Source organism: Sminthopsis crassicaudata, chromosome 2 (genome assembly GCF_048593235.1).
Source record: "Sminthopsis crassicaudata isolate SCR6 chromosome 2, ASM4859323v1, whole genome shotgun sequence".
Lineage (NCBI taxonomy): Eukaryota > Metazoa > Chordata > Mammalia > Dasyuromorphia > Dasyuridae > Sminthopsis > Sminthopsis crassicaudata.
In genome coordinates, this window is record NC_133618.1 from 607392450 (window position 1) to 607409612 (window position 17163).

At 37.9% G+C, this 17163-nt stretch overlaps 1 protein-coding gene across 6 annotated transcripts in view; it reads left to right on the forward strand.

Annotated features, from left to right (window-relative positions):
* Positions 1-8039: 8039 nt before the first annotated feature.
* Positions 8040-17163, forward strand: part of PLCE1 (phospholipase C epsilon 1) — a 337489-nt gene continuing 328365 nt past the window's right edge. For 3 of the 6 annotated variants that reach the window (XM_074295913.1, XM_074295916.1, XM_074295917.1), the window contains exon 1: positions 8329-9134. The gene's annotated coding sequence lies outside the window, so the exon portion shown is untranslated. Of the gene's footprint in view, positions 8278-8327; positions 9135-17163 lie in introns of those variants that run through there. The other 3 variants (XM_074295919.1, XM_074295918.1, XM_074295914.1) reach the window with 2 other exon arrangements.

Here is a 17163-nt window from a genome sequence, read left to right on the forward strand (position 1 = left end):
ATTAAACATGAATTTGACCATATAATTTCCCAAACTGGATTTCTCTCTATTCTTTCATTCTATTTATCCATCTCCTGTTTCTGTATCCTTGATTTCAACATGTCCCATGCCTGGAAATCACTCCCTCCTTACTCCCAACTCACAGAGATACTCTCTTTCTTTAAGAAGCTCAGACACTATATCTTTCATGAAACTTTTCTTGATCTCAGTACCTACCACTAGTGTCTCCTCTCTTGAACTACCTTGCATTTAACTATTTTGCATTTATTTGTGGGTATTATATATATATATATATTCATTTGTATATGTATGTATATGTATATGTGTAATTATTACCTTTATATTTATACTATATTTCTATTTAGACTTGCTAGTTCCCTAATTAGAATATAATCTCACTGAAAGTTGGTATAATTGAATTCATAGTACTTGTATCAGTGTATGAGGTGTTCAAGAACCACTAAACACCTCTGGTACATGAGCTTGCTGAGCTCCTTTCAGAGCTGCCCATCTACCTTTGGTGTCCATCTGATTCACCCAACTCTTGCCTGTGGTTCCAAAAAGATGTAAAATGTGCAGTGGCCATAGCCCAGCAAATTAACTCAGCAATCAAGTTAACTGTTGAGAGTAACAGACAGGCCTCAAACCATCAGAGAGTTGGGGAGTGTCTACTCAAAGCATATGAAGATTTCTCTTACAGAATAGTCAGAGAAGAACAGTTTGTTCCAACAGCCATGTAATTAGCTAAAACAGGTGCTATAAGCATTTAGAGCTTGATCAAATATTAAAGACATCAAGTCCATCCACTGCATCCTGGGCCATCATCAGTCATCTTAACTTGTCTTGCCACTGGACTTAGATGACTTTGAAAAAGAATGAGGCTGATGATTTTGTGCAACTGTGCCTCATTAAATCCAATTCACACAAAAGTCAATAAATCATCTTTTGATGTCATTGTCCTTCCAAAAATGAAGGTCCAGTAACAACTTGTACTTTTAGTATCCAAGGATAAAGTGCTTGAAAAATAGTAAAAGCTTAATAAATATTTGTTGATTGATTGAATTCTCAACAGTGCCAGTTCATTTACCTGAAGGAGATTATAATCCTATTACCTGTTCTTTCATTCAACATATTTATGTTAGCAACAATATCCTAACCCTTCTCCCTATACAGGTTAGGCTAGTTTTTCCTTAAAAGGTACGGAGACATTCTTCAAAACCTTGTTTGGCTCAGAGGATTGAGATTATTAGGTTTTTTGCATCAGCACTAGGATTCTGAGTTTGGGGGAAATTGTACTAGAATTCTACAATAAATAATCTACTTAGAGACTGTTGATTACTTGAAGATGGTTGGTGCCAAAGCAAACTGGCTCCTGTGAAACTTTATTAAAAAGAGCAGAAGGAAATAGAGTAAAGTTGCTTCCGTAAAGAAGTCTTGCCTTTAATATATATCTTTGTCTGGGTCTCATTTTATTTTCTGAAGTTTTTAGAGTCAGTAAACTAATGCATCAGCTATGATGTTAAATAAGAATATTGATTAATAGTAATAATTTAACAAAGTTTCCTTCTGAATTCTGAAGCCCATAACACAGTAGCACACTGTTAGCAGCCTTTAGTTTTACTGGACTTAATCTAGCTTGAGAGGGGAAAAAAAGCAAAGTTCAAAACTAATAACAGCAGAACCTTTCTAAAGTCCAATAAAAATTTCAAATATCTTATTTGACAGTAGTAGAAAATTGTTTGCACTGAATTTAGTTGATTATTTCTATAATTTAAAAAATATTGATACATTTTATTTGTAGAATGAAATTTTATCATAATGTAGAAAATAAAGGGTAAAGCAATCTGGATGTTTTTTTACAAGATGATCAAACTTGGGGCAGCTAGGTGGCTTAGAACACCTGAAGTCAGGAGGACCTGAGTTCAAATCTAGTCTTAGACATTTGACATTTCCTAGCTATGTGACCCTGGGCAAGTCATTTACCTCAATTGCCTCAGCAAAAAAAAAAAAAAATGATCAAACTTAAGGATAAAAGAAATATTGACTTTTCAACAAGAATTTATACTTATTAATTATAATTGGGTGGAGGACTATGAAAAATAGAGTAGTTATATCAAATAGCCAGAGCATTCCTTTCTTATTTTCAGAGTGCTAGAGAATCCTAACTGATGAGGAATTAGAAGATTGATTTGGGAGTATGGAATTATAAAGCAAAGAATCTGGGTATCTTTAAGAATTAATCTATTTTTCAGCTGGACCCTCATAGCAATCCTTTTTTCCTCTCTATTAAATTCCCCAATATCTATTTAAAATCTCTTTTCTCTCCTCAAAACTATATTTCCTTCCCTCTTCCTCTTGACAGAAGTCCTTGCTTCCTATTCTACTGAGAAAATAGAAGCATCCACTGAAAGCTCCCTTTTCTTCTATATAAACACTTCAGTCCCTCTTTATCGCCATTCATTCTTGCTTCTTTTTTCTAGTTTTTGATGAAAAGACAGTCTTTCTTACCAAGGTCAACATTTCTATTTTGGCTCTTAATCTTACATTATCTTCCTTCCTCCCTTTTTATTCAGGAACTAGGACTCTAGAAAATCTGTTTATTTCATTTATCTTCAATTTCTTCCTGTTTACTGGCACTGGCTCCTTCACTACCTATAGATATACAGCCCTATCCTTAGTAATGCTGTATTTGACCCTGTCATTTCTTCAAGCTCTTCTGTATTTCTTTTCCATGTCAAAGTCAAACTCCTAGAAAGGGTCATCACTTTTGTTGCCCCATTTCTTCATCTTGCCCTTTCCCAGATTTCCATTGATTTCTTAATGGTGAAATCTAATGTTCATTCTATTTTACTGCATAACAGCTTATGCCATTGGCAAATACTTTGTATCATGGATATGATTTCCTCTGATGGCTCCTATAATATGATTCTGTTTTGATGCTTTCCTATAATATGATTCTTTCTTGGTGCTTTTCCTATCTAATTGAAAGTTTCTTCCCTCCCTCCCTCCCCCCTTCTCCCCTTTCCCCTCTTTCTCTCCCTCCTTCTCATTCTCCCACCCCTCCCTCTTTTTCCTCTCTACACACACACACACACACACACACACACACACACACACACTTGATGAACCAAATGGTTTTTCCCTAAAAACTTTTTTCTCTTTATATTCTCTCCCTTGGGTTCACATATCTCCATACAGGTAACTTCCAAATCTATATATACAGCTCTAAACTTTTTTATGAATTCTAGTCCTTCATTAACAATTGCTTTCCAGACAACTATAACTTCTGTAAACATCTCAAACTTACCATATTCTATTTTTATAAAGCTTTTTATTTTCAAAACATACGCACTGATAATTTGACAACATTGACCCCTTGCATAATCTTGTGTTTCAGATTTTCTTTTCCTCCCCCCCCACCCTTTCCCCTAAATGGCAAAACTTACCATATTTTAAAGAAAACACAAATTTCCCTCAATTTATACCTTTTCCAACTTCCTGATGCTATTAAGAATACCACTATATTGCCAGGGACTGAGAGACCCAGTAGTTCTTTGGATCTCTCAGTCTCACAAGTTACCTTCCAGTCTGGAAACATCCATCTCAAGCCATTTATGCTTAGGCAAAGAAATTCAAAAGAAATCCAAAGTAGAAGAGGCATCCAGGGCCTTGAGGACCTGATTCTGGTTTAGTAGGCTAAGTACTTATCCTAGTGGCTATGTGTGAGCAGCCACCATTCTGTGACTAGGGAAATTATGTGCATCTCTTTCACTCTTTGCAGGAAGATCCTGAGAGAGGTATAAGCTACACTTCAAAAGAGTGAAAAGAGAGAGAAAGGAGTGAGGAGGAAAGACATGCCTCCTTTTAAAATAATGAAGTGCAATGACTAACTATAAAAGACTTGGTTCTTCTCAGGGGTTCAGTGATCCAAAGCAATCCCAAATAAACTTTGGATAAAAAATGCTTTCTGGTTCCAGAAAGAGCACTATAAAGATTGAATGTAAATCAACACATGCTATATAAAAAATGACATACCAGCCCTTTTATCCTAAATAGGGAGCAGTAAGAAACAAACATAAGGACCACTCTGACTTTGTAGTCATCCCAAATCCTTCATTGCTGAGCCAGAATACATGTGGCCCACTGAAGATAGCCCAGGCTACTGTAGATAGAGGAGGATTCCTGTTTGCCCACATTTCATATTTTCCCCCATCACTTGACCTTGTTGGCCACCTTCCAAACAATTTATTCTAGTGATTCTTGTACTGTTGGGTTGTTGTTTTTTACAGCATCCTTGGACAAGAGAAATAGTAGTATATAAAGACCACGTACTGAACTTTTCAATCCTTTCTCAGTAATTTAGGCAGCTTCAGTTTTTGCCAGTATATTTGGTAGTGTGGTAATGAGTTAACATTCAACAAGGATTAATAAATGAGTAAATTATGCCTGTGTTGGCCATTTCGTTTCCAAATTAATGGTTTGTTTATAAATGGGTTAACTGATGGCTGGTTTGTTGAGTCTGGCAATGTGCCAATCTGTTTAGCTATAGTACAGAGTATAGGAGGAGTTCAGCATTCCAGCTGGCTGTAATAGAATACCCAAATGGGAGAACTCCTACATTTTATAAATTGGCTTTGGGGAGGGGTGGGAGGGCAGTGATATTATTTTGCAACTTTATTCATGAACTCCTAAAGTTGAGAAGAATAAAATTTGTTTCAAATTTTTGTATTTAGAACATATATGTGCTTCATATTTAAAGTGAATTTTCCATAGGATTTAGTGAGACTGTTTTTGTTTTTAACTGTGCAGAATAGTCTTATAAACAAAGATGCTCAACCAAGTTTATTGAAACAGAATTTTTCCATGGAAATTGTACAATATTTCCAGTTCACAGGCTCTTTATCTAATAGTCTTTCTTCCTACAGATAATTATTGGCAGAAGTACATTCTGTCAAGTTTGTGTGCTGTATTTCTGAAAAGGCCTTGAATTGAGCCATTGTTTCCTCCTGAGATAGCCTGCATTTTTCACTGAACAGAGAGCAGGGTGTAAAAAGGCACCTTGTGTACAATTGTTGGCAAGGTTTGGAAGTGAATTTAAAATCTCCAGAAAGTCTGGGCAGTGCTGTTCTGAGTAGCATTGAGCTCTTTGGAAGCACAGTTAGCTCAGACATTCCAATGCTGTGAGGCAGCACTAGGGACACAGTTCGACTCTACAGTCTAATTTAGAGAGAGCAAGAACGATCATGGATCTGGACCAACAATTTTATGAATATCTGGTAAAATCTCCCTTTTCCAGTGGTCCAGTAATACTCATATATTGCATTTTATATACATATATATATACAAACTTATGCAAGAATATTTATACATGTATGTGTGTAACATAAATATATTACATTATATATTACATACCTACATATATGTTCTCAGAAGAGGTAAGATGGAAGTTTTTCTCTGAGTTACTAAAAGTGAAAATTACTCTTTGGAAAGCTGAATATCGAACTCCTTGTAGTAAAAGCAGTATTACTAAATAATTTTTAAGAGAACACAAACTTAAAGTACAGACATTGCCATTTCTTCTTTTTTGTTTTCTTCTTTTACCAATAACTCATTGGTCATAAGTCCATGGTCATAGACCAGGAATGATGTTTATTCTTTTCAGACCAATTGGGTTACTAAAAAGGCACAAGAGAAAAATGGTACCTTTGCATGAATGTGTATATTACACATCCTTTTTTTTTTCTTTTCTTTTTTTTTAACATTTTTAAAATTAATTTTTACAATTATAACATTTTCTTTGACAGTACATATGTATAGGTAGTTTTTTTTTTTTTTTTTTTTACAACATTATCCCTTGTACTCCCTTCTGTTCCGAGTTTTTCCCCTCCTTCCTTCCACCCCCTCCCCTAGATGGCAGGCATTCCCATACATATTAAATATCTTATAGTATATCTTAGGTACAATATATATGTGCAGAACCGCATTTTGTTGTTGTTGTTGCAAAGGAAGGATTGTATTCGCAAGGTAAAAATAATCTGGGAAGAGAAACAAAACAAAACAAAACAACAAACAAACAAACAAACAAACAAAAAACAATGCTCTCAGTTTACACTCATTTCCCAGTGTCCCTTTTCTGGGTGTAGCTGATTCTGTCCATCATTGGCCAATTGGAATTGGATTAGCTCTTCTCTATGTTGAGGATATCCACTTCCATCAGAATACATCCTCATACAGTATCATTGTTGAAGTGTATAATGGTCTCCTAGTTCTGCTCGTTTCACTCAGCATCAGTTGATATAAATCTCTCCAAGCCTCTCTGTATTTCTCCTGTTGGTCATTTCTTACTGAACAATAATATTCCATAACATTCATATACCATAATTTACCCAACCATTCTCCAATTGATGGGCATACATTAATTTTCCAGTTTCTAGCCACTACAAAAAGGGCTGCCACAAACATTTTGGCACATACAGGTCCCTTTCCCTTCTTTAGTATTTCCTTGGGGTATAAGACACATCCTTTTCTTAACAGTACTTTGCATATAGTAGATGCTTAATAACTGTTTCTTAAATTGAATCATTTAGCGTCAGAGAAGCCTCAGATCCCAAACTAATATTTATTTTGGTTACTTAACTTTCCATATGGTTTAGGTGCTGGGAGGCTGGGACAGAATCCCTCATTTCTTCAATTTTAGGTTCCTATTAAACAGCTTCCTCAGAGCATCAACCAATTTTTTTTTTTTTTTTTTTTTTAAGCATCAACCATTTAGGGACAGAACTTGCTGAAAGCTTCTAGAAGAAGAAACTTAAGCGCTAATTTCCTAACAAGTAATGAGGTATAGGGAATAGTATCAAATAAATTTATAAGGAAATGGAAAGTCCCCAGTCTCCACTGGTATCCTTGTAATGTCAAAAGTAAAAACAACAAAAATAGGAGAAAGGCCCCCAGCACATTGAGTGAACTCTTTTTTGGAAAACTTCAGAAAGTTGCAGAAGTTAGACATCAGATGGTTCACAATCTGCCTTGCCTTAGAATATACAGAGAGGACCATAGGAGTAGAGTATACACTGGCCTATACACTGATACTTGAAGTAAAATCAGACAAAGAGGACAAAGTTTAAAAAGTAGGCAGTTAATCTTAAATGATTGGTCCCTTATCCTTCTGGTCACAGTAGAATTGGGCTTGGAGCCAGGACTGAGTTAAAATCCTGGCTCAGACATTTACTAGAGAGGTAACCATGGACGTCACTTTTTGTTAGCCTCCGTTTCTTCATTTGTAAGATGAAGTGGGTATACTCTGTAACTTCTAAGGTTCCTTCTAGATCCTAGATCCTAGAATCCAAAGACATTCTAGGAAAGTCTTGGGTGTCCTAGGACCTCTGGCTCTGTTTTTCTCAAACTCCATTTTACAAAATCTATACTCAGGAAAAATATTTTACACCCAATTTCACGGAGGAATGATCCTATCAAATGATGTGGATCAAGAACTGGGGAATTTCAGTGGTCACTGGCCATTGGATGCGGAGTTACTAAAGTCACTCGTATTCAGCCCGGATTTGGCATAGGAGGCTGAGCTTCGAATCTAGGTGTTGCTGCTTCCATTTGACCTGGTCATTTTCTCTTCTAGAAAACAAGGCAGATGATCTTCTCAAAGTTCTCAAAGCAATGGTGCCCAAAGGTCCCTGTCCTCGGTCCCATCCCTGCAAGGTTTCTTGGGCAGAAAACCCTGAGAGTGGGAAGAGTCTGGGGGGCAGGTGGCTGGGGCACTAACTAAACAGGGCGGAAAATAGAAAACTAAGCAAGCTCGCCCGAGCTGCGAGGAGGGGGCGACAGCCGGAACCCCGCTAGCTCCCGCTCCAGCCTGGGTGGGGCGGGGGGAGTCGGTGAGGAAAGGGTTTCCCTGCTGGGGTTCTCTCCGGGCGGGCGTCAGGGGGCGGGGCCGGGGCTCAAAGGCAGAGCCGCGGCGGGCTGGGGTCACAGCGCCCCCGCTGCCCCCGGGGCCCCTCGGCTCGCTCCGCCCGGGGCGGGCCCTCAGTCCGCCAGCCCGCCCGCTCGCCCCGGGGCGGCCGCTGCTGAGTTCTGGGAAATCCCAGCCCCAGGGCGGGGGCCGCCTCGAGCTGCCGCCAGCGCTCGGCGGCTCTCCCGGACCCGAACGGACTGGTGGCCGCGGCTTCGGCAGAGGGAAGGAGGAGGACTAGGACGAGGAGAAAACTGCAGAGGAGGAGAAGGAGGAGCCAGAAGAGACCCTCGCGGCGCCCCCTCCCCCGCCCCCAGGCAAGTGGAGGGGAGCGTGGGCGGGAAGGCTAGGGGCCCGGAGGAGGCTGGGGCGGGCAGGTAGCTCCAGAGGGCAGGGAAAGCGCGGACCGGAGTAGACGGAACCGGACCGGTCCGTCCCGAAGCGGCTCCAGAGGAGGGCGCCCGGTGAAGCCTGGTCCAGGGCTGCTCCGCTCCTGGTCCTGGGGGCGCTGCCCGAGCCCCCGGCCCCGGAGGAGGAGAAGGGCTCGCTCCTCACCCGGCACACCCCGGCGGCAGCTCCGCGCCCGTCCCCGAGCTTGAGGACCGCGCGCGTCCCACACTCCCCCCACCCCGGTGCCATTCACTCACACTCACTCACACTCAGTGGGCGACCTCGAACGAGCAGCGAGACTGAGGCGCCACACACACCCTAGTGCCCAGCCCACCCTCAGCACACGCACCCCTCACACTCACTGGGCACAGCGAACGAAACTGAGGTGCCCCCCCCAAGCTACACACTCACTGGGAGACCGCGAGCGAGCCGGAGAACTGAGGAGCCCCACACACTCAGCGCACAGAACACGGAGGGGGACCCCAATCAAGCATCGAAACTTAAGTGCCATATTCGAGACCCCCCCCCCACACACACCCACACACACTCACAGACACACACACACACACACACACACATACACACACACACGCTCGCTCTCCCCTCCCCCACCCCGGCATTGCTGGCTATAGGCTGCAGGACAACGATCGATCGAACCGATCCACAACACGGGGCGTTCTCCCGGAGTCCGTTGCGCGGGGCCCTGCCCTGGGATCGGTGAGGCTGACCTGGCTCCATCCCCTGGGAGGAACAGAAGTTGAGGATCGTGGTTTCCACTGTATCGGTAGGTGTCTACCGTTACTTACATGTGTGTGAAGGGGAATGGGTCAGCACGTGTGGAGAAATTTGAGTTCAACACGAGATGGTCCAGGTAACTCCGGACCACTCTGACCCTCCAGGGACGGGGCTTGAATGAAGGAGGTAACCACAAGTGGGTGTGGGTGCTTTTTTTTTTTTTTTTTTTAAACGACAGAACTACCTAACCCCCCCTCCTTGATTTTTTTTTTTCCATGTGAGATTGGTCAGTGAGAGGAAAGAAATTGTCGAGGTTGAGGAGGACGGTGATCACTTTTGAGTATTTCAAGGAAAACGTCTGGGGAGGAGAGTCGAGTTCTTGGAGACCTTTACATTGGGTCCCAGGAATTATGTGGGGTGGCTGAAAGATTGGCTAAAGGATTTTTCTCATCTTTGAAGTATTTTAGTGCTACTCTCTCTCTGTCTCTCTCTGTCTCTCTCTGTGTCTCTCTCTGTGTCTCTCTCTCTCTCTCTCTCTCTCTCTCTCTCTCTCTCTCTCTCTCTCTCTCTCTCTCTCTCTCTCTGTCTCTCTCTGTGTCTCTCTCTCTGTGTCTCTCTCTCTGTGTCTCTCTCTGTCTCTGTCTCTCTCTGTCTCTCTCTCTCTGTCTCTCTCTCTCTCTCTCTCTCTCTCTCTCTCTCTCTCTCTCTCTCTCTCTGTCTCTCTCTGTGTCTCTCTCTCTGTGTCTCTCTCTCTGTGTCTCTCTCTGTCTCTGTCTCTCTCTGTCTCTCTCTCTCTCTCTCTCTCTCTCTCTCTCTCTCTCTCTCTCTCTCTCTCTCTCTCTCTCTCTCTCTCTGTCTCTCTTTCTCTCTCCCTCCCTCTGTCTTTCCCTCCCTCCCTCCCTCCATTTCTGAGGTAGAATTTGCCCTCGATGTGAAATTTGTAGGTAAGATTAAATTCAAAGTATAAAAAAATAAGCTTGTTCCCTTTTCTTCCCAGTAAAAGAAGAATTGTCAAATATTTGGTATAACAGGAGGTGAAGAGATAATATAAATGCTATAGGTAGGGATAAGAACTACCAGGGTCCATAGGAAATAGGATTATGTTAAGAGAAACATCAATTTAAATGAAATTTAAATGTAATTGATTTAAATGTAATTTAAATGTAAATTAAATGTAATCAGCGACCCATGAGAATGCATTCTGTTTTATTTGGATGTGCCAGTGTCAGTCTTCTGAAAATCTGATAGCTGTATTCCTATGTCCTTGGAAGGATTGCACTGCCTGCACCAAAGAAGTCTGGCAACTTCCCTTAACATCAAGATATTTGTATAAAATGCCTAGGTACCTTAGCCCATTGCAGAATGTGATATAAGTCATACCAAAAGATTTCCTGCTGTCACCCTGGGTATAGGATTCTGCTCTCATTTTCATTTTTTTAAAGAGTCTTTTATAGTGTATTCTACTTTAGCGAAATAAAGAATATGATCAGGATTATTCAGAGAAATGCATATTTCCTAGTAGAACTGCCAAGTTCATTCATTTACTGACCCAAAGAGGAATTCTGGAGACTTGCTAAAGTTCATCTTGGCATCCATGCCATGGGCCATAAAATAGGTAAGACTGTAGTAGAATGAAGCCCTTCTAGTACTTCTGGTAACTCCTTGGATGGAATCTGAGATGTTGTTCCAAATTCTGGAGTAGAGTAGATTGCACATTTCCTTGTGCTTAGAGGTATTGGTATGAAAATCTTCCATTTACTTGAATAATTTTCTTTCAAAATCCATAGTGAATATGAAATTTGTATTCTAAAAAGCAATTAAAAAGAAAAACCAAATGTATAGAATATATATATATATGTATATATATACACACACACACACACACACACACACACATCTTTCTCTTTCTCTATATGTGTATTTCTTTGGAATAATGTATGGAATAAAGGGAACAGTTTCCCATGTATGGGGAAGAGGAGCCATATTCAGGGTTTTGTTGTTGTCTGCCCTTCTTTCTTCCAGAGGACCATCATATTTGGGAGGTAAGGGCATGTCATATAAGTGATTTGGATTTAAATGAAGGAGGCCGTGCAAAGCCAGCCTCATTTTCTCTCCTGGAACCATGTGGCAAGATATAGAACCCATTGCATCCAGTTTGTATGTATTGACTGGCAGCCTTTCACTTACAAATGTTACAAACCTGTCATAGTTTCTGCCATATCTCTGGCTCTTCTCTGCCTGCTAAAATTCTCCTTGCTGTTGCTTCAGGAGTAATTGTGAAGTGAAAGCAGAAATGACTTAGAAGAACTGATTCCCAGGAGCCAATGACCCCAGGCAAAGTTGACTTGTCTAGATGGTAGATTCTCTGTCCCCATGGACATAATGTTTGGAAATTTTACTTGATGTTGTTATCCTGCCTGAAAATTTACTAATAGATTTTGACAATTCACCTTTTTATGCAAATAATCTTAGGTTATATAGGCAGGGCTTTCAGTCATTCACACATTGGTATGAAATAATTCAATGAGATTGTTTCCTAACATCTACAGTCACAGAAACTGAGGTAGATAATTTTAGAGTATGGAGAACTTTGGGAGATTGGATAAACTTAGTTGAAATACTGCATTGAGGAATTTAGGGAAACATGAATAACCCATTGAAGGAGTATAAAAATATGGAAGAGGAGTTGCCAAAGACAGACTATTTTATATTTCATTTTTTTCATGTTCTAACAAACTCCGGAAAGGGGGAAAGAAAAGGATTCCTTGTCCTAGTAGTAGGAGACTTTATGCTCTGGTACTGGCTCTGTTTTTAATTAGAGATATATCCTTAGGAAAGTAATTATAGCCTCTTTTATTCTATTTCCTCCTCAATAAAAGGAGAAAGTGTGAAAGTATGACTGAGTCGGACTTGTCCTGAGATCTGTTGTTGGACAGAGAACCAGAATGTTTTGGATTTAAGGCATGGTCCTAGACATAAATCCCAAGATATCTTGCAAGGTTATATGGGATCAACTTTAGATTCAGACTTAATTAAATGATACCATTGGGACATCATTCTTCATACCAATAATAGATTTCCATATTTTGGTTTACCATCACCAAGTTTGCAAACTGAAGAATATCACTATTAAGGTATGAAAAGTTCAGGGATTAGGTAAAAAGCAGAACAAATAGCTTACATCATAAAATCACTGTACTTTAGAGGGGTTTGCTTTTTGGATATAGGAAAGGATATGTTCTAATTTTAAAACAATAAAGTCAACAGTAAGACTGTCAGTGATGATCAAGAAAATAAAATAGTACATTTCACATATTTACATATCTGAAGACATTAATTGTACTTGATCCAGTACAGTCTTTCTGGGGAACATTGCCATGCCTGTGTCCAGAGCCCTTTCTGTAGGCTAGGACTTACTAGACTTTGAACCTCTCTAACATAGTGTCTAAGAACCTAGGCATGCTTCCATGCCAAGATGAGTTATCAGAGTAGAACTTTAGTGGAGGTTTACTTGAACTAATTACTTGAAGGACAAAAAAGAGACCAACTTTTGAAATCTCAGGGGAACATTTCCTGAAAATATTCTTTATTCAAACATAATATCCATGATCCATTATATTTTAAGGAATGGGATTAATCAACAATGACTAGTTGCATGTTTTTTCACTAAATTAAGGACCAAAATAAATTAGTAATATAAATGATGTTATATTTCTTTTTTTCTTAAGGCATCTGAAATATTGTCATCCATGAATAACAACAATTTTGACATTTTAACCATCCTATTTAAATAATTCCATTCACTGAGAAATTATTTATTGCCATCTTTATATTATCGGGCTTTGCTAAGTACTAGGAATACAAAGACAGAAAAGAAATCATCTCAGTTGTCAAGCAGCTTAAATGAAATATATATTCATATAGTTGGAGAAGGAAATAGCAAATCACTTCAGTATCTTTGCAAAGATAATCCCAAATGGAGTCATACAAAATTGGACATCAACAACAAAAATTCATATAGTCCCTCGAGCATTCAGTCTACCTAAAAGCCTGCCTCTAAAATTCTTACTATATTCTTTGAGTCTTAAAAAACAAACAAACTATGAATTCTACTTAAAAGTATGTATTATGAATTAGTTTAATTCACATAATAAAATCTTGCCTATCAGATGTGTAATAAGGTGATATGTTATAAAATAAAAGTGGATTAAAACATTTTTTGGGGGGAGGGGGATCAAAATTTGCATTCCTTTACATGGCCAAGATCTCCCATTGTATCCCAAACCATCTCAAGTCATGTTGATCTATATCTTGCCATTGGATCCAGATGGCTCCAACGGAAAAAGTTAGGCTGGTGACTTTGCACAGCCCTTCCTCACTTAAATCTAATTCATTTGCAAGTTATGGCATCATCTTCTTGATGTTATGGTTCTCTTCAAGAACGAAGGACAAACAATAACAATCATATATGTAAGAATTAGTACTTTTTCATAGGACCCAGAATTCAGTCTAGTATTATTACTAGTATAATTCAGTTGCAATGTGAGCTATCTTAGGAACTCTCTATCATTTATAACATTTCTATAGCAAAAAATTGTTCTAGTTTTAAACAATTGACTTACAGACTTTTGGAACTTTTGAGGAAATCAGATATATCCTGTAGGCAGTTTCTTTTTTTAAATTGAGATTTGTGAATTCATCTGGGTGAAGAGCTGAATGGCCGCTACCAAGTCAGATTCAAATATTTTCTTTTTTGCATAATATTGTTCTGGACACTGGGAGGTTAAGTGACTTTATCAGAATCACAATAGAATTTAGCACTTTCTCCAATAAGCTACATTGCTTCCATATAAACAATTATTGCAAAGATAGTGGCTTTTAAGTATATCTTACAAAATAAATTACAGTTATTTTGACTTATGGAATTTACATGTCTTTATACAATTTCAGTACTAGATGTTTAAAAGGAAAGTGTGACTAGATTCCTCAAAAAAAATTATGAAGTGAAGAATATTATAAAAGTCCATGCTTAGTGAGTTTATCATTCCATTTTTTACTTTGCCAGTTATATTTATTTTTTATCCCATTTCTCTGAGAGGGTTAGGGGTTCTGTGATTCTTTTTGTATTCCTTCAGAGATGGGAAAGGGAATTAGCTCATCTCTAGTTAAATAATTAGAAAAATCACAGAATACTATTGGGACTCCAGGATATTAAAGGGTTACCCTCATAGGAGAACCTTATCATCACAGGGGAAATACTGTAATGAGCTTAATTACTTTCTTTTATACTATAATCCAAAACCTGCCCCCTGAGGGAGTTACAAGGGTCTTCTTGGGAAAGGAAAACAAAGGCTAGAGAAATCTTATTTCCACTGTTTGTTTTGTCATTGGAACCTAAATCAACTTATGTGTGGGTGAGTGTAACATAAAAGATTAAATGTAGAATTATTTCTAGCATAAAATGATTATTCTAGGGCTTGTCCCTGAAGAGTAAAGTTAATGATACTCAAAGAATAGAAGGTTTGTGTTGGGTGTAAGTTAAGAAACAACATGTTATCATAGAAGAATTGTGCATGAGAATGTCATAAAGGAGAGACTGGTGATGGGAAAAAGAGGTGGGCTGGTCACTTACTGAGAGCAAGGGATAACTGAGAAGATAGCCTATGTATACCATCAAGTTCAGACATTTAGAGGAAGGGTACCAGCAATTTGCATGAGCTACCTATAGAGGACTTACTAAAATATATGAACAAGTTGCATATGACAACAAAACATAAATGAATTTATTAATCCCCTTTGTTGTAATACCCACATCAAAAAGGTAACACATCATTGAAATATTGAAGTATCAGGACTTGAGAAAGAGGGAAATGGCAATGCTTTCCCTTCACAGATTCTGATTGAACTCCTCCTATACCAATTTAGGTTTTAGGAAAATAAAGTAGAAGTACAAAAAGGTTGTTTCTGTTATACCTGGAAGAGAATTTACAAAAACCAAAAAGATCATTGAATTATGTATTATGTTCAAAATAATTTTCAAAAAACAATGTGTGAGAAGCCAGAAATCTTTTTTGTTACCTCCATATAGTGGAACACATCTGAGTTCCTTAGACTGAGACTGAACTGGGTGTAGAAAGAATGTCTGCCCTGGCTTTACTTGCAGTTTCCACCCTTGTTCCTGCATTAGCCTCATTCTCTTACCACATGCTCCTGGACCTAATTCCATGTTGGCTCCACTTTTTCACCTCTGTTGCTTTACTGGCTTTAATCCACTCTTTGCTATCTACTTAGTGTCATTGCTCTTACCCTGTTGGCCACATCTTTCTGATTCCAAAGCTAGAATCCAAAATGTGAAATTCTACTTTAGTTTTGCTACTGGTTATTGATTTTGTACTTTTGTTCCTGTTGTCTTTCTCAAGAACATAATTTTAGAATAATTTTGCTTTAAAGTTCTGAGATTTAAATATCTTGATGTCTTTTCATCAAGTGTTTAAGTACACTTAAATTTGACCTGTACTAATAATGGATAGTTGACTACACCGAATATGTTCAAATAAATAAAAACAATTTCACATAATAAAATCCTGCAGGAATATGGAAAGGGAAGGTCTTTATTAGTTTTATACATGTACTCTTTTGAATTTTTTCCTAGATGAAAGCTACAGCTATAATAACATAAGTATTTGATAAAACATTTGTAACATAAGATTTAAATGCTCCGTGAACAAAATAAGTGATATTTCTCAAATGTCATAAATTCTAATTATTGGAATAAGATTTGTTCCTGTAACGTGTAAAATTTTCATTAGCACAATACTTGTCATAAAGTAAATGCTCAATAAATTAGTGGAAAATAACAGTCACATTAAATTATTTCATAGTAATTTGATTCCATGCTTACTTAATACCCATTGAAAAAGAATAATTTCTTCATATGATGTAAATTAAAAAGTGAATAGTTCAATTATGCCCAGTAGCATTTGGGGATCTTCTAGTTTTAAAATGAAACTGAGGTAATTTTATGCTATAAGTTTGTGAAGTTTTGTATTATGTGCAGCCAATATAGTGTTCATAATTTAAAAAATGGCAAAGATAGAGGGCATCTCCTTTTTTGGTTACTTCATTTTAAATTCAAAGTATTTAATATCAAGGATTTTGGAAAATTCCAGGGAATGGCAGAAATCAGTGTGAAAATTCATATCCTACTATATATATTGTGAGTGTTAGAAATTTAATAAAGCAAAACATTCTCCAGTATGGCAACATATCATGGCTTGCAACAATAAAACTATTTTGTTGGAACTATTCCAAGGTACTATTTCTACTGTAATAGTTCCCAAAACAAGTATTGAAACCATATTGTTCTTTTAAATATAATGTGGCAGTTCAATTAATAATCATAATTTCTTCTAACCTCAAGAGAATTTTAGACATCTGTTAGTAGCAGGGATTGGGTCTTTTTAAATTTTTGTGTCACTATCTGAGCCCCTGTTATATAATTAAATTCAATTTAACAAGCATTTGTTACATTTAATATTTGTTGGGGAGTTGATACTATGAAGACAAAAAGTACTTGAATGAAAGGAACTTACATTCTTTTGGGGGAAAACAAATATACATAAGTAAGTAAATGCAGAATATATACAAAGGAAATATAAAATACTTATACATTATTAATTGTTTCAAGGAGTTAGTAGGAGATATTTTAATAGCTTTATATATGAACTTAATTGTTTCCCCCTTCCCCATGATAGCTGCAACTAAGTTAAAATAAAAGGTGCTTAGCAAATTTTTGACATAAGATTTACCATTCATGTATGAAATAAGTGGTTTTTTTTCACAAATGTTGCATAAATTTTGATTTTGACTTGCTCCTAAAGATTGTGTAAGATATAATTAGAAGCTAATTTGTTCCTGAGTGATCCCAGTTTATTATGCTTCCATTCTTTTTGTCAAGGATATGATAGATTGAAAATTCATAGTGGTAGGTAATAGCAGGAAATGAAGGAAAGAATTTAAAAAGATTGTTTGTACACCGAAAAAAAATAAAGAGCTTCTTGCAAATCCCTCAGAAAATA